Source organism: Phocoena sinus, chromosome 12 (genome assembly GCF_008692025.1).
Source record: "Phocoena sinus isolate mPhoSin1 chromosome 12, mPhoSin1.pri, whole genome shotgun sequence".
Classification (NCBI taxonomy): domain Eukaryota; kingdom Metazoa; phylum Chordata; class Mammalia; order Artiodactyla; family Phocoenidae; genus Phocoena; species Phocoena sinus.
Window position 1 is genome coordinate 35499395 of NC_045774.1, and position 26036 is coordinate 35525430.

The window sequence follows — 26036 nt, forward strand, 5'->3', positions numbered from 1 at the left end:
AGCTACTAAGAGATGAGCCAACATGTCTCCATATTCATTTTATTTATGGTGCTCTTAAAATACCAACTAAAGAAAGTATAGACACATGCCACACACAAGATATTTTCAAGCATGTATTTTGTTGTTCACTTTTATTCACCACCCAACTCTCATCACCTCTACTCAATATCCCTTCCAAATTTCCTGGTTGCTCTCTTGAGATTGTATTAGTCAAGCCATTCCATTACTAGTTGCTGCACTCCTCGGTGTGAACAGGGCTCTGTGTCCGGCGCAATCAGGGCTTGTAGCTAAAGAGCTCATTTGGACTCTGCTTCACTTGGTCCCCTTCCAGCTATGTTCTTGGCTAACTTTACTTTGGTGGTTGAGAAATTACAGGGATTGTAACATTTATCTTTTCTTATCTTACCTGAATCTTCATATATCTTACTGACTAAGACATGTTCTTCTGATTTAGTACATCTTATTGCTATTAAAATAACAAAAAATTCCAAATATACCTAATCACATTATTATAACTTTCCTTCACACAATATCTAACCAAGCATATTTTATAAAAGTATTGCAAAACAAAATATAGTTTACTTTTGGCCAATATTATTCATCACTAAGTAGCATGATAAAGGAATAATTATCCTCATCACAATATTATTATACAACATTTTTTCATGATTTAAATGCTTTCTATGGACCAGTTAAGAAATTTCTTTCTCTATGTTAAGTAATTCATAAGCATTCTCACAATAGGCCTGTAATGTAAGTACTGTTCCTATCTTATAGATGAGAAAACTGAGATTTAGGGATATTAAATATCTTCCAAAGGTTACAGAGTAAGTCAGAGGTATAGCCAGGAGGTACAAATTCCTATGGAATCATACAGACTGGAAAGAAAACCTATTCTGCCTGTTAGGAATAAACGTTTTGAAAACGAGTCCTTAAAAAAGGTGACACCTGAACTGAGTCCTGAAAATAAAGGTTGAATAAAATAATAAAATAAATAAAGAATAAATAAAGACTGGAAAGATAATGTGTGCCAGAAAAAGAGAACAGCAAGAGCCAACAGGTAGAATATGGCAACTTAGGGAAGCCACAAAGAGATCAACATGACAAAAATACAGACTGTGTTGACAAAAGGGTGAAGTTTCATTGGAACCCAGCCATACCTATTTGTTATGTGTTGTTTACGGCTGCTTTACCACTATAAAGGCAAAGTTAATTAATTGCAACAAAGTCCATTTGGCCCACAAAGCTGAAAAGTGTTTGCTATCTGATCCTTTATAGAAAAAGTTTGCCAACCCCTATTTCAGAGAATCAGTTAAGTTTTAGAGCAATTAAAAGAAAAAAATTATTTTTACCCTCCTTTCTCACCTTTACAGCATTCTTTATTTATTTGTGTAGATCCAATTTTGATTATCATATTCCTTCTGTCTGAAGATTTCTTTTAAGATTTCTTATAGTGCAGGTCTAGTAGAAGATCACTACTCTCCAGTGATGAGCTGGGTTACCAAAATGAGCACAGTCTCACCTAAATACCACGACTAAGGCTACCTCTGCTTTTATATACCTCTTATATCATAGCTCTCCAAAGTTTTTGCATGCCATTTTTAAAAATACTTTTATTAAAAAATATTTAAACCTGCAAAGAAAGTTTAAGAATAATACAATGAACTCTCATGTACACTCACCTACAGTGACCATTGTTAATATTATTTTGCCACACCTTCTCTCTACACACAGACACACACACGTTAAGTATCAGCTGAAACATCTGAGAGCATCACATATCATGACCTTTCACCCCAAAATATTCGTGTTCTAAAAAAATAGGACATTTTATTACATAAATCATGGCACTATTAAGTTCCGAAAGTTAAACATTAATACAAAATTATTTTACCTGTTGTCTCAATGTGTCCTTTATAGCATATATATTTTTCTGATCAAGTATCCCAGTGCAGAATCATGCATGTGTTTACTTGTTATATGTCTTTAATCTCCTTTAATCTACAAGTCCTCGGTCTTTCTTTGTGTAGTGCAAATGTCTGAAATTAAGCTCTTGATTGCTGAGGCGTTCATTTCAAAGACATCCATCTTGAATAAACTATTGCCAGCTCTATGATGCAGCTACTAGCAAATACGTCTAGGTAAGGAACGAGGTTGATCCTATCCATGAACTTCCCCCTCTATAAAGTCCTGAGGAAGATAGATCATTGACAGCTTAAAGCCATCCCACTTTTCCCTTCCTGTGTCCTAATTTCCACTCTTATGCTTTAAATTCAGCAATAAAGAGTGAACCCATGAAACCCTAGCCACTCCATCCTTGCGACCCTAACACAGACAGAGCCCCAGGTCCGTGCTCCCTCCCTCTCTCTCTGCCTGTGACCTCTCTGTGTGGCCCTCAGGCATGCCATGTATCCTCCAGGACCTGAGAGTAATAAATCTCGTTATTTAAAGTTCCCTGGTAGCTTTGCTGAGACGTGTCCTGTGGTCATAATAAGAACCACAAGGGCTAGTTCAGCCACAACATTGGCCTTGGTGGTGGGGGGCGGGTAATGTTTGTGGGACTTGCTAGAGTAAATACAGGGCCCGTGTGAGAGACTCAGGATTCCTAGCCAAGAACATTACTATCAACAGACTAGGAATGACACAACACTGTGTCTTTCATAAAATGACTTTTTTAAAGAATACATGCCAGATATTTTGTAGAAAGTTCCTCAATTTGAATTGTCTGATAGTTTTTTCATGATTAGATTCAGATTATGACTATCCTGGCAGGAATACTATATAAGTGATGCTGTGTCCTTCTTAACATACCACTTCAAGAGGCACACACTATTCATTTGCCCTGCCGTCGATGTTAATTTTAGTCACTTTGTTAAGATGGAGCCTGTCACATTTTTTTTCACCGTATAAATATCCTTTTCCCTTTGTACCTACTAAACAATATGCAGGGGGATTTTTTTTTTGAGACTACTCCTCAAATATATTCATCTAATGATGAATGATCTGCCAGAGACCTGGTTTCTCAACTTTTTGCCATACTCAGAACTGGTTAGCAAAAAGTGGCTGTAAATCCTCAGTGCCAATACACCATACTCTCTAGGGCTTTTGTTTCTTGCCTTTTCTATCTTCAAATCTGATTCCTAAGTCCCTTGAGACTACAATAGATTTCACACTGAATTTCAAAAGATTTTAGTTTAGATTTCAGGCTCTTACATAGTCTTAGAATATAGCAAATATCTTTTGTGGAAAATGGTTATGTATCTGTGGACTTCAAACCTTCAATTTTGTCTCTCTATCCCCAAGTGACTTCTAAAGGCTACATTGGTTTCTCCTTCTTTTAACGGTTGCTCTCTGTCTGAGCCAAACCACAAACTTCAGCTCACACCAAGAACTGGCAAATTCCCCCATATAAAAAATCAGCTGCTATTTATCTACTCACCTCTGAATGTTTTTCCTCTCTATATAATTTAGGACCATTTAGTCCTCATAGCTTCCACAGTTCCATGATGCATTTTCAAAAGTATTTTTTGTAATTTATCCTTTTTCCTTGTTACGAACTGTGTGAGTATAGGCTTGACATAACCTTTAAATCCTACTTAGAAGTCCAAGAACAATCAATTCTTACTTGCATCTGATAACTCCAATATCTGCATCTCCTGTGGTTCTGTTTCTATTGGCTGTTTTTCCTCTTTGTTCTTTTGTCATGTTTTCTGTCTTTATTCCTGCTTGGTAATATTTTGACTAAATGACAGACATTTTAAATAAAAAATGGTAGGGATAATTGGAAGTTCTAGATGATGTTGTCTTCTCCAAGAGAGGATTCATTTTGTTTTAGGCAAACAGGCTGAAGGCAGATAACTTTAATAAGGCATTAAATCTTTTCTAAATTGGGCCTCATTCTTTAGGAGGGTTGGTCTAGTCTGTTTCTCCCTTACTTTTAGAGTACAGCCCAGTAGGAGTCTCATCTGGCAGCTTGGATTATATGTCAGATCCTTCTCTTTGGAAGGTCCTAAAGTCCAATTTTTGTTTCCACATTCTGAAAGGACTGCTGGAGACTGCTCAGTTTCTCAGCCTCTCAGCTGCAGCTCACAAGCTGACAAATGTCAAGAGGAGAAGTAGTGTTTTCTTCTGTTATACCACCCTTGAAAAATATTTTTTTCTGTCTTTACCATTCTTGTCTCTGGTATCTTTGACCCTCCCTGAGATCTTTATGCTTAGCTCCCCAGTATCTCAAAACAGGTTGGATACATGTGTGTGCATGTGTGTGTATGTAATTCTTGCTCTTAACATTTATGCTCAAAGCAAAGGTTGTTCTGTTACAAGCTACACTGCCATTTCTGATAGCATGAAATCCTTGCTTTTGTTTGTTTGCATTTGCCTGATATATATTGCCTATTTGCACACCTTTTATTCACATTTCTTTTAGCTTTTAGGTGTGTCTCATATACATAGCACAGAGTTAGGTTTTGCTTTGTGAACCAATCTAAAAGTCTTTTAAAAAATACTTTGTCTTTTCTTTTAAACTGTTTACATGTAATAGTTTGAATATATGTCTAGTCTTAGTTCTGACCGTACTTTATGTTGTTTTTTTCTATTTTTATAGCTTTTTAAAGGTCTTACAAAATGTAATCATTTTTCTTTGTGTGGTGTGTACATTTGTAATTACTAAAATACTAATTTTTTTACATTACTATATGGGTTACTTTTATAGCTTTATATCTTACTTTCAGCCCTGTATTTTTTTTAAAATTTTTTTATTTACCTATTTGCCTGCATTGGGTCTTCATTGCTGCGCATGGGCTTTCTCTAGTTGTGGGAGTGGAGGCTACTCTTCATTGCAGTGCACAGGCTTCTCATTGCGGTGGCTTCTCTTGTTACGGAGCACGGGCTCTAGGCACATGTGCTTCAGTAGATGTGGCTCACAGGCTCTAGAGCTCAGGCTCGGTAGTTGTGGTGCACGGGCTTAGTTGCTCCATGGCATGTGGGATCTTCCTGAACCAGGGATTGAACCTACGTCCCCTGCATTGGCAGGTGGATTCTTAACCATTTCACCACCAAGGAAGTCCCTCAGCCCTGTATTTTAAAAATTATGTGCATTGTACCTCTATCACAATCAATATAACATTATCCTATTTCTTTTTCTTACCCTCCCCTCATTCCATCATTCAAATTTAATCAATAAAGTTATCTTTCTTAGTGTTTACTTTTATATGGTTAAATCAATTTATGCTTCTGTTACTTGATTTATTCCAGTTTGAAATGAAGTCATTGCTCCCCAGTATTTACATGAAGTAAACCTCAAGCTTTCTCTAAGCCCCACTTTTAAATTATGAGGCTTATGTGTATATTGTGAAGGCATACCATATTTACATTTTCACTGTCATCCCAATACCTGCAGTTAATATTTGTCAAGAATTTAGAACAGTGTCTGAGTACTGTAAAAGTGTTTTGCTATGTATTTTAATTGTAGTTCAACATTTAACTATAAATAGTACTCACATGGATTTTTTTGCTATAGTTTCTTTATTCATCATGTGGTGGGATGAACTTCACCCTCTAGTAGTTTTCTCAAAAAAACTCAAAAGAAATTTTGCATGTAAATAATTGTATAGTTTTTTTTGTTTGTTTCTCTTTTTTACTACTTGAAGGATAGTTTGACTGGATATGAAATCCTTAGGTAAAATTTTATTTTATTGAATTTCCTAGATTTTATTCAACTGAATGTCATTGAATGTTGTGGGGGAAATCTGGGACAGTCTGATGCTTCCCCTATTACAGGTGATTTTTATTTCTTTTACTGCTGCGTAAAGGATTCTTTCTTTCTCTTTCACGTCCAATAATGTCTTAGCGTTGACCATTCTGGATCTTTTTTTTTTTTTTTCACATGCATTGTGCATTTTAACTATTTAGTTTCAAGTATTCCTTTATTTCTTAAAATAAAACTATATTTAATTATAATTTTAATCATGGTCCTCTTTCTAAATTTTAGGTTTCTTTATTGAGGATCCCAATTCTAAATAGGTTGTATCTCTTTGCTTTCTAAGTTTATCATGCTTTCTCTAATCCCTTTTCTCTTTATTTTCCCTTTCTTTATGTAGCTCTACCTCATTGTTTCTTTGTAATTATAAATAAAAATTAAAATCCTTGTTAAGATAGCAAATGTTCTATAATTTAAAAAATTTTAAACTTCATAATTATATTTATGGTCAAAGTCACTGTATTTGCAAACTGATATATATATATATTGATTTCAACTCAAATCTTAATGGAATAAACCTGTGCAACTTGAGGAACATCAGGAAAACACTACATTTAATAAGTATAAATAAATAAATAAAAGGTGATGACATTTCATTTACCTATAATTTACAATATGTGAACACAAGAAGTAAAACCTAAGGAAGTCTATTAATTTGTCATGTCCGATTCATGTAGTAATTTCATTGTATTTATAGATTCAGATATACGAAACTAAGAGGAACCACCTATTGCACTTTCCTCATTTCATAGAAAAAAATTCTGGTACTCAGAGATCAGGTGACCTTTTCAAGCCTTTACCAAAGAAAAATCTAAGTTCTCATAGTTTTCTAATACTGGCCATAAAAAAACAACACCTGATGTTGTTTCAACATCCCTACTATGACTTGTATTTTTCCTCTGACCTTTTAATTAGCTAAAAGTATTTGTGGAGATAAAGAGATGAAGTCTATAAATCGTATCATCTCATTGTCTTGGGGCTTTAAAAGCCCAGTGCAGGTACTCATTTTCAATTTCTACTTTGAATAGACTATGAACCAAATAAAAGTGAGATGTTAACAGTTCTGATCACTAGCATAGGCAGTAACTTCACTTAGAAACAGATATTCTTCACCAGCTTGCTTCAGGTGCCAACACAAATGTTGAAGAGAAACTCTTCAGCAAAGGGCTGAAACTTACTGCCACAAAGCTCCCCACTTATGTGTAAAAGAAAAAATAATAATAACCATCCTTAGCATTATTAATGCATATTAATATACAAAGCACCTGTTCAGTGTGTGGCAAATGATAGATCCGTTATATGTAACTGTTAGTGTAAATTTACAGATTCAGAAACCAAGTCTCAGAGATGATAAGTGAACTTCTTAAGGTCAGTTAGTAGGAGGCAGAACTAAGATTCAAATACAGCTCTGTCCACTCTACCTCTCTCTGAAATTTTTTTCTATAATGACCTGGAATCTTCTTCAACACATTTGTCCCAGCTATAGCTTTCAAAACACTAAAAATATGTATAATCTCTCTTTAACATAACAGTTTAAAATATTTGAAGGTGGTTACCGTATGTCACAATAGTCTTTTCCTCTCTAAATTAATATTCTCTTTCTGGTAGTTCATCTTTAATATGACATGTGGCTGATTTTAGAGTCCACTCATCAATCTGGTCATTCCTTCTGGACATGTTGCCAATTGTCCATGCCTCCTTCTAAAATGTAACATCTAGAAATTATCAAAACAGTCCAGTTATGTTGTCAGTACTGAGTACAAAGTAGACCAAAGGTCTAACTATTAACTGGGGATGATGAGGAATTGCTGTATCTTGGCTGAACTCAAGTACCAGGAAGAGAAAAAAAAAACTTAGAAAAAATATCTCCTTTCAGTTGGGTCATAATATTCTGCTTCTGACAGAAAATGGTCCAAAATAACCACCACTTTTACTGAATTCTGAAGATATAAATATGTTGGTTATTCTGCAAGAAGGCACCAATGTTGAACCCAGGAAGTTCATGGGACAGTCACTATGGAGAGCTGTTTTCCTTGAATTTACAAATAAATCTGTTACTTCTACTAGGGACAGGGAAATACCTGCTGCATGCCTCCTATAGGTTAAGCACAAGTTATGCTATTTAATCCTAAACACAGTCCTAAGAGTTATGGATGATTGTGCCCATTTTATGTATGTCGAACTGAGGGATGGTAGAGTATCTTAGCATTCATTTATTTATCCTCAGAATAGAAATTGGAGATTTGCCCAAATTCATGCAGCTAGTAAGGTGTAGAGCCCAAATCCCACTTTAAGTCTGAGGGACTGTCCCTTGAATCCATGTGTTTTCCTACACGTCAGGTTACTTCACAAGATGTGGTACGTATTCTCTAAGATGCTCTCCAATGATTTTCTGCCTCCTGATATTTGTATTTGTGTTGAATTTCCTCCTTTTGGGTATGGGCTGGCCCTTGAAATGAATAGAAAATGGCAAAAGTGATGGAAAGTTAGTTCCAAAGTTAAGTAATAAAGAAACAGTGTCTCCCATCTGGGGTACTCCTGCTCTTGCTCATTCAATCACGCACTCCGAGGAAAGCTAACTGCCCTCTTGTGAGCAGCCCTGTGGAAGGCCCATGTGGCAGGGAGCTGATGTCTCAATGAAGAGCCAGTAAGGACTTGAGGCCAGCCAATGGCCATGTGAATGAGCCTGAAAGCAGATTCTCTCTCTCTCAGGGAACCTTTGAAATGAGTGTGGTTCCAGACAACACTTTGTAGCCTGTGAAAGGGGCTGAGCCAGAGATCTCCAACAAAGCCATGGCTTGATTCCGGACTCATTGGAATTATGAGATAATAAATGTTTGTTGTTTTAAGCTACTAAGTTTGGGGGTAATTTGTTACACAGCAAGAGGTAACTAAGATACCATACTAAAGCAAAGAGAGTCAGGGGGAAAGAAGCAGAATTGCATGAAATCACTGACAACTGTCTTTCATGCACCAGGCATGGAGTATGCTCTAAACATTGTCCCAACTTTGTGCTTTTTTCATAGCTGCTCCAACTACATTCCCAATGGAGTTGAGGCCCACTCTATATATGCATTAAGTTGTGCTGGTTCTAAAAGTTTTTTTTCTTAAACCTGATACCGAGGGTAAACTTCTTATACTCTCTTGTTGCTATGGTTTATAAATATGGCTGTTAAAATGTAAATGTATCATCTTAATGACTATGGATTTTTCAATGCCTGTTTTATAAGAGAAAAAACGCTTGGATCACAAGCATTTTGAAGGCTGTTGTCATGGCTTTTATTCACCAATGGATTTCCAGTCCAGCTCACATGGTAAACACCTATGAATATTTACATAGAACACTATCTTACTGACAACTTAATTGTGTTTAGGATTAAAATTAATAAATATGAACCACAATCCAATTGTACTTTTCCTGTTCTTTCTTTTCGGAAGCACTGCTGCAAGAAATTGACACATTCAGTTTGGCCAAAAGACTTGTCATAAGTATTCATGTGCCCTTGCCTCCACCAAACAGAGGTCCCCTCCCAAATTTCATGTACTAATACACAGTTTTCACATAGTACTTACAACTCTTCTTATGAAGAATAAACAAAAGAGAAGCAAGTTAAAAATAGGCTAAATTTAGAATTTGATAAAAACTTAAGATGCTATAATTACAGAGGTAAATATTTTGAGTCGGAAAATGCGTGTGCTAGTTGAAATCTCATTATTTAGAAAACTTCATTGTGATGTATGAGATAAGCTGTTAACAAATTATGAATGACTATTAAACATGCCTAAAAACTCAGAAAGTTTTGACTGAGGATAACTTCCTCCTAGGGAAAGTAAAGCTAACATAATTCCAATATACCAGCAAAATTTAGAACAGTTATTTTTATCTTCGAAGAACAATGATAAGCATTATAAACAAACATGTTCTCCATTTAAACCAACAGTTCTAGCCTTTCCTTATTGGGACACATACTGCTATTTGCCCCCCAATATCCATAGTCTCTTTATTCCTTGGAATCTCAATCCTTTACTGGGCCCATGGTTATTTGGAGAAACGGTAACATTTCTTAGCCTTTCTTGCAACATGGTGCAACCCTCAGTTTTGGCCAATGGGTTGTAAAGAGAAAGTTCAAACAATTAGGGAGTTTTCACCACTTTCTCCTTGCTTCTGATGGATAGAAAGGGTGGAGTTTCAAGAACCATCTTGAAACACGAGGGAAACGTTCTAGTTATTAGGATCTTTGGTACTGATTTCGTAGAACCCTGGACATGTAAGTAACATATTCTTCATTGCCACCACATCCAACACTAACCTCCCTTCAGTGAGCCTTAGGGAAGCGTGTCCATGGGAACGCTGCCTCTAATCCCCTGTGTCTATCTGCTGCTGTGCCACACTCCAAAATTGCTTTCCTAAAGGCCTGAAAGATAGTAAGTTACCAATTTACCTACTTACTGGGTGGGTCTGAATTAGTAGATACTCATTTCAGTTTACCTGGGCACATGAGGTCAATATTCTAATCAAAGATTTGAACAGGATAGCAGAATAGCTTGGGGAAAACTCCCTAATATGTGAAAAGAAAAAAGAAACTTTAAATATATAAAATGGAGGGCTTCTTTGGGTAATAACATTTGAACTAAAGTGTAGTCAAACTCCTCAGCATGAAGATGAAAGTTTTGTGTTTTTTCTTTCATGGTATTCAACTTGAGAAAGATGAACATAATTTTCCAGGGGCTTTTTAAGGCTTTTAAACAGTAATAGTTTATGACATAGTGTAAATACAGAGATAACTAAATAATAATTTCGTCTAATTTTGCTGAAAGTTTCTCCCAAAATTTTGAAGTGTTCTTAGAAAAACCCACATTATGTTTTCCTTTTTCAATATCTAAAGATTAAATATATGTTGATGGTTCTGTTTACTAAGCTTTATATTACCTTTTATATCCTTTCCATAAATCTCTTGTTTTATACTTATCTTCCATTCACACAAAATTGGACCTGGTTTTGTCCTTATTTTTTCTCTTATTTTTTTCATGTATCTGGAAATTATATAACAGCCCCATCCCAGGCAGCAAATCCTTCTGTCCTCTGGTAGAGACTGTGGCACTGCTTATGGGACTACTGAGCTAGTCTGTGTGTCTCCTGATATTATTCATCATAGAGCTTTGTGCCAGTTTTTGTCTCCTAGGCCTTTTCAGTTTACATTCCTCATTCAAAGAGATGCCAAAAAAACAGCAAGAAAGCATTTATTAAGTTGGACAGTGAGACATTACAGAAATGAAGGAACTGGATGGATGAGTATTTATCTTTACGAGGCCCCAGCAGCAAAGCTTGTTAGATGCCGGCAATTGCTTGGTTTCATTTGGTGTTCACACCACTTTCTTCCCCCTTCAGTGTGCTGCAATCCTCAGAGAACTAAAGAAAGGACTGTGAATGTATTATACACATGTAACCATTTCTGGGAATGAGTAAGTAGAGACAAAGTCATGCATTTTTTAAACTAAAATCATGACACAAATCTATGGAAGGAAGAAAAGAAAGTGCATTCTTGAATGTTTAGTAAATCAAAATTCATGGCTTACTAGAATATTTGGGTTTAATTCCTTACCACAAGTTGAGAACTGTATAAAAAATATTTCACATGGCTTCTGTAGCAGGGATGGAAGTAGAGCAGCAGTGTTAATGTTTCGTGGTTTTGGTGGGCTTCCATGGCTCAGCTTCTTCTGATCCTCATCTGCCTGAGAAGCCAGAAGTCCCTTCTCATTGATACAGTAAATTCCAGGCTTCTGACACTGTCAGTAACTTCTTACTGGTTAGCATTAGGAACAAAGGCATATTTTTTTAATTATAAAACGCAAATCTGTGTATCTTCAGCTTTACTGAAGCTCCTGCACGTGGAAAGCAAAAGCTTCTTGGACTTTGAGATCTTTGACATCATTTCTGCTTTTCTAGTCCAAGCACATTGGCTGCCTGGAAAGCTAAAGTTAAGCAGCTCAGACAAGGAAATATATGGAGACAGGTGAAGAATGCTGCTTTTTTATCCTCTGACTTTTGTATATCTCCTGGGGCCACTGGGGAGGGATGTTTAATTTTTAAAAATGTTTTGGTTGGTAATTTTGGGATTTCTTTGCAATGCTTACACTCAACCTCATTTCTGTAGTCAGGTAATTTGCAGACCTTGTGTACTTTGGCCTCAGGGAACTTGAGGGAAAATATCTTTAATTGGTACTGGCAGAAATTTCTGGCATGAGATTTCTCTAGTGTCAAAATTGAAGTATTTCCCAGGAACTCACAACTAGATTGAAAGCTGATGGAAGACAAGGGCTGAGTCTAATATAGTCTTATGTTACTCAAAATGTTTAGTATGTGCCTGGGTATGTTAGTTACTCGTGAAATATGAGCCATATATGAGAAATTTATTGATAAAAGATTATAACCAGAGTTTTTTTAAAGGGTAAAAAAAAGTGCTTATTACTGAGCATTCCCACTCAGAGCTAGTTCATCATTCATTCATTCAACAAAAATGTATAAACATCTTCTGATGTAAAAACAAAACAAAATTTTAAAATGAGTATTAATTTAGAGAATGGTGGTTTAAAGGAGATAAGATATAGCCTCACTCTACACAGTTTTTAATTCGGTTAAAAGGTGACTATTTGGGTAAAATAGAAATTATATAAATACTGTAAAGCCTTGTGATCTATCAAAAAAATTCTACTGGAAAAGATAAATAGCAGATAGTAGTCACAAATTTCCTACATCTAAATGATATTGGAACTATAAGTGCATACCAACCACAAGTTGTAAAATATTGATGTTTGGAATTAAATTTCCAATTGGAGTTGATTAAATATGCTTTTGGCCTGATTTCAATGAGATGATTTCATGGGGTTAATTTTGAATTACAAACGTGACAAAAACCTGAAGACAGGAAGAAAAAATAAAAATTGGATATGTACAACTACAAGAGCAAAGGATTCCTCACAAAAGACAGAGATGGCGAGGCACCAGTTTTCAGGAGTTGAGCACCTTCATTGATCTGAAGCTGGTGAGCCCCACCGCCCGTCTCTCCCTCCAGTGTGTTAGTGAAGAAGGCACACACTTACGCACAGCCTCAAAGAGGTGGAAGTTAGACCCAAGGAAAGTTAGCACATTCCTTTTTTGAGGTTGTGGACCTGACCCCAAGTTTAATGGTTTTGGGGTCGAGTAGCCAATGAATATTTTCTGCCCTAACTGTGGGAGGGGGAATGAGATTAATCATGAAAGAATAACAATTGATTCTTCCTCTTTTCTCCTTTCTTTTACTGGCCTTTATCTTCTTTCACAGTGCAGTTCTTGCAGGCAGGTTGGGAAAGCAGCCTCTCATGAATGGGAAGGTAAAATATGATATATTTGTGTGTATAGATTCAGATAAAATAAAAGATGGGAGGGGAGAAGCATGTCAATATAGAAGCCCCTCTTGGTGTGCACAAATAACAAATGCAGTGCAAAAACATGAACAGCCATAGTGAGGATTCCCAGAAGAAATCACTTTCATTCCCACCATTCCCAATCCCTTTTCACCTCTGTATGAAAATACCCCTAATCTACATTCCAAGATACAAAATATTGTTACATTCATCAAAAATCCTCTCTTGCTTCATGCCATCAGACTGAGGATGGGAAAACGAGCTCAGGGAAATGCTTATGAAATTCTTTGGAATGCAGCTAAATATAGGAAAACATGAATTACACTGCTCCATGTAAGTAGTAATTCACTGGGGAAAAAAAATTGTTTCTGAGACCAAAAAGCAGTTGATGATTCTTAAGTTTGGCAGTAGAACCATGAGATCCTAGGCCTTTTTGGAGGATTGCTATTACTGACATGAGGGTTAAAAGTCATTAGTTCCCTCAAGTTAACATGCAAAATTTTTCTTACACTTAATTTGGTTTAATTGACTATATCATTTTCAGAACCTTGAATTAATGTCAGTCACATATAGCAAGAAAATAGATAACAATACCAGAAGTGGCGGGAAAAAGAAAATTATTGAAGGATATGTACTCTGCCAGGTACAAAATCTTCTCCTTCTTTCTTTTCTATTATCCATTATGGTATAAAGTAGTGTAATTGTGTGTGTGTGTGTGTGTGTGTGTGTGTGTGTGTGTGTGTGTGTGTGTGTATAACAAGGAAAACAAAAACGTTCTCCCTTGTATTTTCACATTTAGATAAAAATCTGCTTTCATGTTGGATTTGTTTCTTCAGATAATTAAAACATTCATAAAAGCAGGTGCTAAATCAGTCCTATTAGATCAGGGGTCCCCTACCCTTGGGCCGTGACAGTTACTGGTCCCTGGCCTGTTAGGAACTGGACTGTACAGCAGGAGGTGAGTGGCCAGCGAGTGAGTGAAGCTTCCTCTGCCGCTCCCCATTGCTCCCCATCATTCGCATTAACGCCTGAACCATCTCTCCCAACCCGTCTGTAGAAAAATTGTCTTCCACGAAACCCATCCCTGGTGCCAAAAAGGTTGGGGACTGCTGTATTAGATTATATACAATTCTACACCCAGCCTTGTACACTACAGTATGGCTATACCGTCACTAATTATGTAGTATATAAATGGTCTGGAAGAAAAGCAGTCCATTTTTAAATCAGGTAGTGAGAGACAGAGTAACATGTATATTCTAGAGGAGATGCTATAGAAGAAGACAGGCTGATAAACCTGAAGTGGTGTTTGTTAGACCACAGTAAAAGAAGAGGGACATGGGAAAACAGCAGGCAGACAATAAGGTAAAAACAAAAAGGAGCAGAGAATGTTATTTATAATAAGGGTAAGGGTCGTCCTGGAGAGTTTAGGATTTGGATTGCTATAAAAGAGGGATTGAGCCTTCTAGCTCCAGAATGGATAAAATAAGGCCTGGAAGTGGAAGCAGACTGATGACTGAAAAAGAAGCTGCATGTTGGAGAGCAGTGAAAAAGAAGGCTGACTAACTAGGAAGACACCAGATGACGGGTAATTGTGAAAGCCAGGCTGAGCAGATTCAACTTGATATAATAAGAAATGAGAAATCATTGACACAGCATATAGGAAATTTTTTTTAAAAAAAGGACTTTGTAGATATACAGACCTTATCTATTTGATTTTGAACAAATTATCTAATTTCTCTGATACTCAATTGTTTTCTTTCGTAAATAGCATAATACAGTTGACCCTCAAACAACTCCAGAGGTTGGGGCACTGACCCTCTGAGAAGTGGAAAGTCCCAGGATAACTTTACAGTCGGCCCTCTGTATCCAACGTTCTGCAATTGCAGATTCAACAAATTGTGGCTCAGGGAGTACTATGATATGTATTTAGTGAAAATAAATCTGCATATAAGTGGACCCGGGCAGTTCAAACCTGTGTTGTTCAAGGGTCCACTGTCATCTATAGTGTGTTGTTGTAAGGATTAAATATGCTTACTTATGCAAAGCACATGGCTTATTTTAATAGGTGCACAATGATTATTAGTTCATGCTTCCTTTCATCCATCCTTTCCTCCTTCCTTTAACAGAGTGTTTTAGAAAGTGGAATATTAAGACAATTATTTAGTTAGTGAAGAATGTTAGAAATTGAATTTAATAGAAATAATCAGTAGATAAAAGTATAGAAAAGGTATTTTAATATGCCTATTGGTTAATGGAATTTTTTTTTTTTTTTTTTTTTTGCGGTACGCGGGCATCTCACTGTTGTGGCCTCTCCCGTTGCGGAGCACAGGCTCCGGACGCGCAGGCTCAGCGGCCATGGCTCATGGGCCCAGCCGCTCCGCGGCATGTGGGATCCTCCCGGACTGGGGCACGAACCCGTGTCTCCTACGTCGGCAGGCGGACTCTCAACCACTGCGCCACCAGGGAAGCCCGGACTTTTAAAAAAATACATTTACTTATTTATTTTTGTCTGTTTTGGGTCTTCTTTGCTGCGCGCGGGCATTCTCTAGTTGTGGCGAGAGGGGGCTACTCTTCATTGCGTAATGGACATTGTTAATAATTTATCATTGTCTCTAAGACAGAACTTGATTATAACAACACAAAAAAGTTCCTGTTCATTTCAACCTTAACAATTCATTTATGTTCATTTATGTTCAACAGTTCATTTATGTGAATGGTGTCCCTGTCATTTATCTGATTGGTATCCTTGTCCTTTTAGAAAACATAATAACAATGTTTGTTTTTAGGAATATTTGAGTGCTATAAATTATCCTCGCCAAGAACCATTTCTGTATTCTTTGAGTCTTAACAAATCTAGTAAAGAGAACTATTCCTGCTTTTAGCACAAAACATTTCACCATTAAAAGGGTGACCTGCTTTTAACAAATACCAAAGTTATTGTTGGCTCTAAATTCTTTCTATGCAACTGAATGAAAATTCGTATGTATGCAAAGTTCTGAAACCTAATACAGACTGTAAAATGGTCCAAATCCTCTAGCAACTCCTTTTGTCCATACAAATGGTGTCAAGAGAACTCAAAATATATTTCAGAACTTTCACACTGTCTTTGTTATAGCATACCTTTCTACTGTTATACTTTTGTTCAGCTAGGAGTGGAAATAGTATCAGAATTTCATTAATAGAAAATCGACTATCTATATTATAGGAAAGAAAGCTGTTATCAACAACTCCAATATTTTAGAAATCTTAGAGTACCCTGGAAAAAAATAAACTGGTAGGTTAATTTTACTAAATTGATACCTTCCCTGGTATCTACTCTAGTGAATTTATATTGAATATTATTGAAAGAAATATTTTGATTTTCAACTTAACTTTTAGTGGTAGAATTAGGCTGATCTGTCTCTTGTCTTAAAATAAATATTTGCATATTAAAGTAGAAATATTAAATTTGCCATTGAATTTTTTTTCCACACCTCTTGTGGAGAGGCTGATACCAACCTTCCACAATATTAAAACATCCCTATTCTAGGCTGAAAACCCAGTTCCTTGATTAAACCTGCAGGGTGTACATGACATAAGCTGAGATAACCATGTTCTTTCCCCTGGGAATGTAAAAGTAGTACATAGAAACCACATTAAGTTAGTGGTAGGTGCCAGTCATAGAAGGTTATGGAGCCTCAGGTCATATTTCTGGGCAGCTATAAAGGATCATGTGAATGCAGTAAAACCAGTTCTGTGATCAGAGAAGCATGAAATAGATGCCCACATATATAAAGAGTCACATGGCTCCAGATAGAAAGAAGTCAAGAGATTAGCATCCTTGGTTCTTGAACAACACATCAGTCCCTCATTACAGAATCATTTTTGGCTCAGCTAACCCTCCTTCCATTTGGATTCCATGATGTTTTCTTGGTTTTCTACAATATATCTCATTTACCAAATGTAGCTTGAGAGTTTTTTTTCTTACAGTTATATGATACCTAAGTAACATAAAGGCAATGAGTGCCTCACAGAACTTCCATTTTTAATATGCTACTGTATGGTGCAAAATAATGCTACATAAGGAAAAATTATAAAGTTAACATAAAGGTCAAAATTTTACATAATGTCCTAAGCATTGCTTTTCATCAGTTCTCCTTCTCTGTCTCATCCCCTCACCAGCCCCCTGATTCCTACACAAAGACACATACACGTATATACACACACACCTAGATTCTAGGGAATTCAGGGAAATTGAAACTAGGTGGCCCTGTAATGAGAGTCATGGAAAAGTCAATATAGTAGGCCATTGTCATTCCCAATAAAATAAACACTGGGGCCTTGGGAGAAACAGCAGGTTTCATCCAGCAATTTATTCCACTTTAGACAACACAAGAGAGTCCAATGTGCATTCAAACTTTGGGACATCCCAGAAATCTTATGACTGCGTCAGTTCCAATCTCTGGGATCTCTCTAACCCACACTCTAGTTTAAGAAATCAATTGTGCTGTGTGGGAGAAACACAAAGTGAGTAAAGTTTGTAAATCTAATGAAAATGGAATTACAAGTCCACTTTTTTCCAGAATTTTTTTTCTAAAATTCATAAACTAAAGAAAAGAATGATTGAGAGAGATTTCATAAAGTAATAAACAAGGCATACAACTCCAGCATCACACATTGCACGTTATGAAGCATTCATAGATGAACATATTTTATATCCTGTATTATGGCTCCAAAATCTTCCAAACTTTGGAGTTCCTAGTCCTCATGTTTTATCTCCAAACATGACTTACACTATTAGAAAACTGTTTACCTTTCACCCATTTGGGAATGAAGGCTTTGTTATTGTATTAAAGTCATAGAATCACAAGAGGTCTAGTGGTTACTGAAAATTATTGTGATTGCCTTGTAACAGGGAAATTTCCAAAGGTCTCCCTTAATGTGGTTGCAATTTTGAATATTTGATGTGAGAGAGTCAGTGTGGTAAAGAGACAAAATACTTATATTTCTTTACTAGAATAAAGACCTGGAGGAAGAGTCTTGAGTTGTGCAAACAATTTGTCTTGGTTGGTGCTTAGAAGCTTTATACAAATGTAGAAACACTAAGAAGAGATCATTTTCCTCGTCTTTTGAATGTAAAATATTGGAAGGGAGTTTTGTTTGGCTAAGTCTTCAAAAAGCGAGTATCACTTGTGTGTAAACAATACCAATCCAACAGAGGGAGCTAAAGGCACACAGGGATTGAGGAGATGGCAAAGACAATTAGGAAATTATAGTCGGGTACATATTTTAATACCTAAATCTCTGCCTAGTCCTCCCTCAGAAGGACCCAATGACATGAGCAGGAATGGACAATTGATTCAGAAGCCAACTGCCTTGCCTTCCCTTATTACTAAATCTTTATTCTTCTCCTCCTTTTTATCCTACTATTCCATTTGCTTCTCCAGCTTTCTTGATGCAGTTTTTTTCTCCCTCTCTTTCTCTTACTTTTCCTACCTACTAGGTCTGCCAAAAGCTTCCATGGCTACTATTTATGACCATTAATAGTATTTAGGCTGTAGTATAAGTGCTCCTGTGCCCATTAACTGTCCATATTCCTTCCAATTCCAATTTCTGTTCTCAGTTTGTAGTCTATACTGCAGACTCCATGAGTAAAGAATGCAAGGATGAGAAAGGTATCCTAAAGTTATTGGCAACTTCAGGCTACTCAAACAAATCCAAAAGGATTGATAATCAGAGTATCCCTGGTTAATAATAGGCTGTGGATCAAAGATTCCAAAATAAACTAAAATATATCTGATTAATAAAAACATGCTTTTGAGCATGATGCTATATTTCAAATTTCACCTATTTGCATCATTTCCATTTTTATACTATTGAAATCTGGAATATGACCATCAAAAGAGAAAATATGACACCTGTTCTCAAACACTGTACAATCTATATAAGTATAGGCACCTCTTTTCAAGATCCTTTTTAATAGAAGTTTACATATAAACATATATATATGCATAAGAATATAATTTTGGCATCAAGGCAAGTCCTGGATAATTATAAAGAAGATAGTTATATGGGTTTATGTATTAACTAGTATTTTATCATCATACCTCTTTAAGGAATTTTAAAATTTTACTCTCACCCCCAGGGGACTGTGTCATTATCAAGGCATTGCAAAATCCATAGTGAGGGAAGCCTGGCCATTACTAAAAGCATTTTATTTGCTACCCTCTGTGGATAAAGGCTGAGAATGAACTGTTAGAAATGAAATTTAAATAGGTTTTAATAGAGGTAATGGGACTCAAGAGTGGCAAATACCTAGAAGCAGATTTTAAGAATCAAAAATAAGGTAAGTGTGGTTATCATACTACTCTTCATGGCTGGATCACTAAACAGAAAGGTTTTAACTACAGGGATCTTTGGCAGTAGCTAATGGATCACTGGGACTCTAGGAGTAAATGTAAAGCCTGTCTTCAGTCCTCATAATGGATAGTTACATCCTCTTAACCCTGCTTCATGATTTGATCCAGGCTGTAAACCCAGAATTCTTCAATTGATAGGTAGACCAGATACTCTTGAGGAAAAAACCCACATTGTGTGTTGTTATCTTCTTTTTTTCCCCAACTTTATTGAGGAGTAATTGATGAATATAATTGCATATATCTAAAGTGTACAACATGATCATTTGATATATATATATATATATATATATATATATATATATATATATATAAATTGTGGAATAATTACCAAGGTCAAGAAAATTAACACATCCATTGCCTAATATCTCACATAGTTAACTCTTGTGTGCGTTTGGGATGGGAGAGTTGAGAACGCTTAAGATCTACTTTCAGCAACCTTCAAGTATAACAATACCATATTACTAAAATAATCATGCGGTATATTAGATCCTCAGAACTTCTTACAACTGAAAGTTTGTACCCTTTGATGTACATCTCCCCATTTCTCCTTCCCCTAAGCCTGGCAACAACCATTCTATTCTGTCTCTATGCAATCAACTATTTTGTTTTACATTCCACTTATAAATGACATAAATATAGCATTTGCCTTTTTTTGTCTGGCATATTTCACTTAGCATAATGCTCTCCAGTTTCATCCATGTTGTCCAAATGACAGGATTTCCCAGATATCTCTTTGAGACACTGATTTCTTTTCATTCAGATATATACCTGAGATTCAGATCATATGGTAGTTGTATTTTTATTTTTTTGAGGAACCACCATATATTTTCCATAATGGCTAACACAATTTATATTCCCACCAATCGAGTATAAAGGTCCTCTTTTCTCCAAATTCTCACCAACATTTACCTCTTTTCTTTTTGATAATAGCCATCCTAAAAGGTATGAGATGATATCTTCTTGTTCTGATTTCATAACCCTGATAATTAATGATATTGAGCATCTTTTCACATACATATAAGCCATTTGGATGTCTTCTTTGGAAAAAAATGTCTATTTTTCCCCATTTTTAAATTGAATTTTTCCCCCATTTTTAATTGAATTATTTGCTTTTTTTGCTATTGAATTGTATTAGTTCTTTCTATATTTTGGATTCAGATATGTGGCTTGCAAATATTTTCTCTCATTCTGTAAGTTAGTTTTTTACTCTGTTGATTGTCTTCATTGCTGTGCAAAAGTGTTTTAGTTTGATGTAATCCCACTTGTCTATTTTACTTTTGTTTCCTGGGCTTTTGGTGTCAAATTCAAAAAAATTATTGAGAAGACCAATGTCAAGAAGCTTATCCTCTGTGTTTTCTTCTAGGAGCTATATTTAAAGATTAGGTCTTTAATCCATTTTGAGTTAATTTTTATGAGTGGTGAAAAGTAAGGGTCCAGTTTGATTCTTTGGCATGTGGATATCCAGTTTTTCCAACAAAAGTTATTGAATAGACTATCCTTTCCCAATTGTGTGTTCTTGGTTCCTTGTCAAAAATTAATCAACTGTATATGTGTGGGCTTATTTCTGGGATCTCTATTCTGTTCCACTGGTCCATGTGCCTGTTTTTATGCCAGTACCATACTGTTTTGATTACTATAGTTTTTTAATATAGCTTGAAATTAGGACGTGTGGTGCCTCCAACATTTTCTCCTTTCTTAACATTGCTTTGGCTATTCAGGGTCTTTTGTGATTCCATAAAAACTATAGGATAGCTTTTTCTATTTCTGTGAAAAATGTCATTGGAATTTTGATAGAAATTACATTGAGTCTGTAAATAGCTTTAAGTAGTATGGACATTTTCACAATATTAGTTCTTCCGTTGGATATCTTTCCATTTATTAGTGTGTATTCTTCTTTTCTCTTCAGCTGACTTTGCCTTACATGACAAACAGATTCCTACTGAATCTGAATAAGATTTCTTATTCTTATTTGAACTTCCCTCTCTACCTTCTGTAGCTAAATTCTACCCATCCTTAAAAAGACAACTTAAGTTTTATTTCTTCCATGAATCTTCCAATTACTCTAACTCACAATGTCTGTGCTTCTCAGAAGCTCTTTTTCCACTCATATTTTCTGAGTTATCCCATGCCTTTCAAACTTGACCATGTAGATACCCAACTAGCAATCTAGAGATCTTAGAAACCACAGGATATACTTATATACTTTCATGGAAATTATTTTTCTCTAAGACTTTGAGGGCAGAAAAAAACTATTGGACATATTATAGACTGCAACTATCACATGATATTTAAAGACAAACCTGGGGTTTCAAAGACATTTCATTCTACTTAACGGCCACTTCTGGCCACATTGCCTGAGGATGTCTATTCTGTTTCCTTTTGCCATTTGTAAAGGTTCAATAAAAATTTGTTGAATCCTGGGATTCTTTTACTCTCTTGTCCTTGTCTGCAGAAAGTTCTTTTCCCATTCCTTTTTCAACAGGACTCTGAAACCCTAGAATCTCTATAGGATTGTAGAATGCTACTATGAAAGGGGCAAAAATAACTGAGTATTGCATTATATGAGGAAAAGCAAGCATCTACTACTGAACTCTCATTAAAAGTCAGATCAAGTTAGGTGTTTTATATTATGTTGAAACATGTGAAGATGTTATATTTGTAGGTCAAAAATGGTAAATTATCAGCAGATAAATTATATAGTTCAACCCAAAGGTTTTCTTTCTCTTTTCATAATGCCTGAATCTGACAGAAATTTTAATAGAAGAAAACTAGTTGCATCAAGTCTATAAATCTTTCACATACTCTCAATTTCTTTCACGTTTCCTTTCTCTTCTCTCTCTCCCCTATTCCTCTATTTTATATCAGCATTTAAAATTTCTCACTTTCATCAATTAACCATCAGGGCAGGATTAATTGTGGGTTTTCACTTTCCATTTGAATATATTAATGTGCAGTCTACAATGGAAGTCAAAACTTATGACATCTACTAGCTCAACACATCAGCTCAGCCTTAGCTTACTTTCAATGGCACCACATTTGTTCTCTGAACCAAATCAAAATTTGATATCCAGTCCTCTAGTATAATACCATGAATATTACCTTTTTGTACAATTAATACAAACCACTTTTTATTAATATGATTTGCATATGAGTCAAGGTGAGGAATCATGTTGTTATCCATTATGAATCTATTTATCATAAGTTATTAGACTGTCTACATATTTAATATCAAAATAGAGAATATCCTCTCAGTCCGTTCCACCAACCATGAAAAAATAGCTTAAATTTGCTGACAGGCAAGGCATTTAATACTTTCAAATCCAAGTGAAATATTTTTCCATAGTGTTTTATCAGCAATTACAGTATATTTGAGAGAGTATTTCTCAGATAAGTTCTATATTTCTTTTTCAATGCAAACCCCACAAATTTTAAATTAAATAACATCATGATATGTCAAATTATTATGATACTACTAATATTTTCAGACTTTTTATCCAAGTAATGATAGATTTATTAAAATTCTCATAGATTAAAATTTCCCATCATGCAAGTTTTTATTAAGGTTTTCATTCAAAAATTTAGCAAAAAGAATCATAACATTAAAATTAACCTTAAAGAAATCAGGGAGTAAATTTTGGTTGTTTGAGTTTGGGTCAGAGATCTAGGAGGCTTCTTAAATTGTTATTTATTTATTCTATAATACACTAACATATTTAGACAATTAAAAAGGCTAGATTACTTTGTACATTTCATATTATGCAAGTATGTTATTATTAATCTTAAAATATATATATGATTAATTAATTCACATAATTATTATTTTAAAAAGCAGTATACAACAAACTTTGGGGTGTCAAAATATACCCAGAAAAGTTTTTTTCTAAATGTATTTTTTCACTCCCATATTAGTCCAATGTTAGCAACTTAATATACTTTTGAACATTTATCATATGCAGGATTTATAAGAAAAAGTATTTTTTCATGAATTCCTGGAAAATCATTTGCTGAATTTTAGAAACTGTGTGCATTTTACACATTTGGAAAATTAACTATTTTTTGTGCATAACCAACCCAAACTTCTGGTCTTTTAAGAACTATGTCTAAAATAAATTGTCTATTTTATCTTAAGAAAATATGAACACCAATCATAATTGACAATTCACCAGGAAGAAACCAGATTTCCATTTATTTTCCAAAAACTCACCATGACTTTTCAGTGATCTTAAGTGACCAAAAGATCTAGGAAAATTTGGTTTGTGAAAAAAATAATACACTAGAAAGAATCAGTAACAGAATAACTGAGGCAGAAGAATGAATAAATGAGCTGCAAGACAGAATGGTGGAAATAACTGCTGAGGAGCAGAATAAAGAAAAAAGAATGAAAAGAATCGAAGACGATCTCAGAGACTTCTGGGACAACACTAAATTCACCAACATACGAATTATAGGGGTCCCAGAAAAAGAAGAGGACAAAGAAAGCCTCTGAGAAAATATTTGAAGAGATTACAGTGGAAAACTTCCCTAACATGGGAAAGGAAATAGTCACCCAAATCCAGGAAACACAAAGAGTTCCCATATAGGATAAACCTTAGAAGAAACACAGAAAGACAAATATTAATCAAACTAACAAAAATTAAATTCAAAGAAAAAATATTAAAAGCAGCAAGCAAAAAGCAAAAAAAAGCATACAAAGGAATCCCCATAATGGTATCAGCTGATTTTTCAGCAGAAAATCTGCAAGCCAGAAGGGAGTGGCAGGATATAATTTAAATGATGAAAGAGTAAAACCTACAACCAAGATTACTCTACCCAGCAAGGATCTCATTCAGATTTGAAGAAGAATTCAAAAGCTTTTCAGACAAGCAAAAGCTAAGAGAATTCAGCACACCAAAGCAGCTTTACAACAAACGCTAAAGGAATGTCTCTAGGCGGGAAACACAAGACAAGAAAAAGACTCACAAAAACAAACCCAAAACAATTAATAAAATGGTAATAGGAACATACATATCGATAATTACCTTGAATGTAAATTGATTAAATGCTCCAACCAAAAGACACAGACTGGCTGAATGGTTACAAAAACAAGACTCATATATATGCTATCTACAAGAGACCCATTTCAGACCTAGGGACACATACAGACTGAAAGTGAGGGGATGGAAAAAGATATTCCATGCAAATGGAAATCAAAAGAAAGCTGTAGTAGCAATACTCATATCAGATAAAATAGACTTTAAAATAAAGACTGTTACAAGAGATAAGGAAGGACACTGCATAATGATCAAGGGATCAATCTAAGAAGAAGATATAACAATTATAAATATTTATGCACCCAACATAGGAGCACCCCATACATAAGGCAAATGCTAACAACGATAAAAGGAGAAATCGGTAATAGTAGGGGACTTGAACACCCCACTTTCACCAGCGGACAGATCATCCAAACAGAAAATAAATAAGGAAACACAAGCTTTAAATGACACAACATACCAGATAGATTTAATTGATAGTTATAGGACATTCCACTCGAAAGTGGCAGAAAACAATTTCTCCTCAAGTGCACCTGGAACATTCTCCAAGATAGGTCACATCTTGGGTCACAAATCAAGCCTCGGTAAATTTAAGAAAATTGAAATCATATCAAACATCTTTTCTGACCACAATGGTATGAGATTGGAAATCAATTACAGGAAAAAGAACCTGTAAAAAACACAAATATATGGAGGCTAAACAGTGCACTACTAAATAAACAAAAGATCACTGAATAAGTCAAAGAAGAGGTAAAAAATACATAGAAACAAATGACAATGAAAATATGACAACCCCAAACCTATGGGATGCAGTAAAAGCAGTTGTAATAGGGAAGTTTATAGCAATTAAATCTCACCTCAGGAAACAAGAAAAATCTCAAACAAACAATCTAAACTTACACCTAATGCAATGAGAGAAAGAACAAAGAAAACCCAAAGTCAGTAGAACAAAATAAATCATAAATATCACAGCAGAAATAAATGAAATAGAAATGAAGAAAACAATAGCAAAGATCAATGAAACTAAAAGATGGTTCTTTAAGAAGATAAAAAAATTGATAAACCTTTAGCCAGACTCATCAAGAAAAAAAGGGAGAGGATGCAATTCAATAAAATTAGAAATGAAAAAGGAGAAACCACAACTGACACTGCAGAAATACAAAGGATTATAAGAGACTACTACAAACAACTGTATGCCAAAAAAATGGACAACAACTAAGAAATGGAAAATTCCTAGAGAGGTACAATTTTCCAAGAGTGAACCAGGAAGAATTAGAAAATATAAACAGACTTATCACAAGTAATAAAATTGAAACTGTAATTTAAAATCTTCCAACAAACAAAAGTCTAGAACCAGATGGTTTCACAGGTGAATTCTATCAAACATTTAGCTAACACCGATCCTTCTCAAACTCTTCCAAAAAACTGCAGAGGGAGAAACACTCC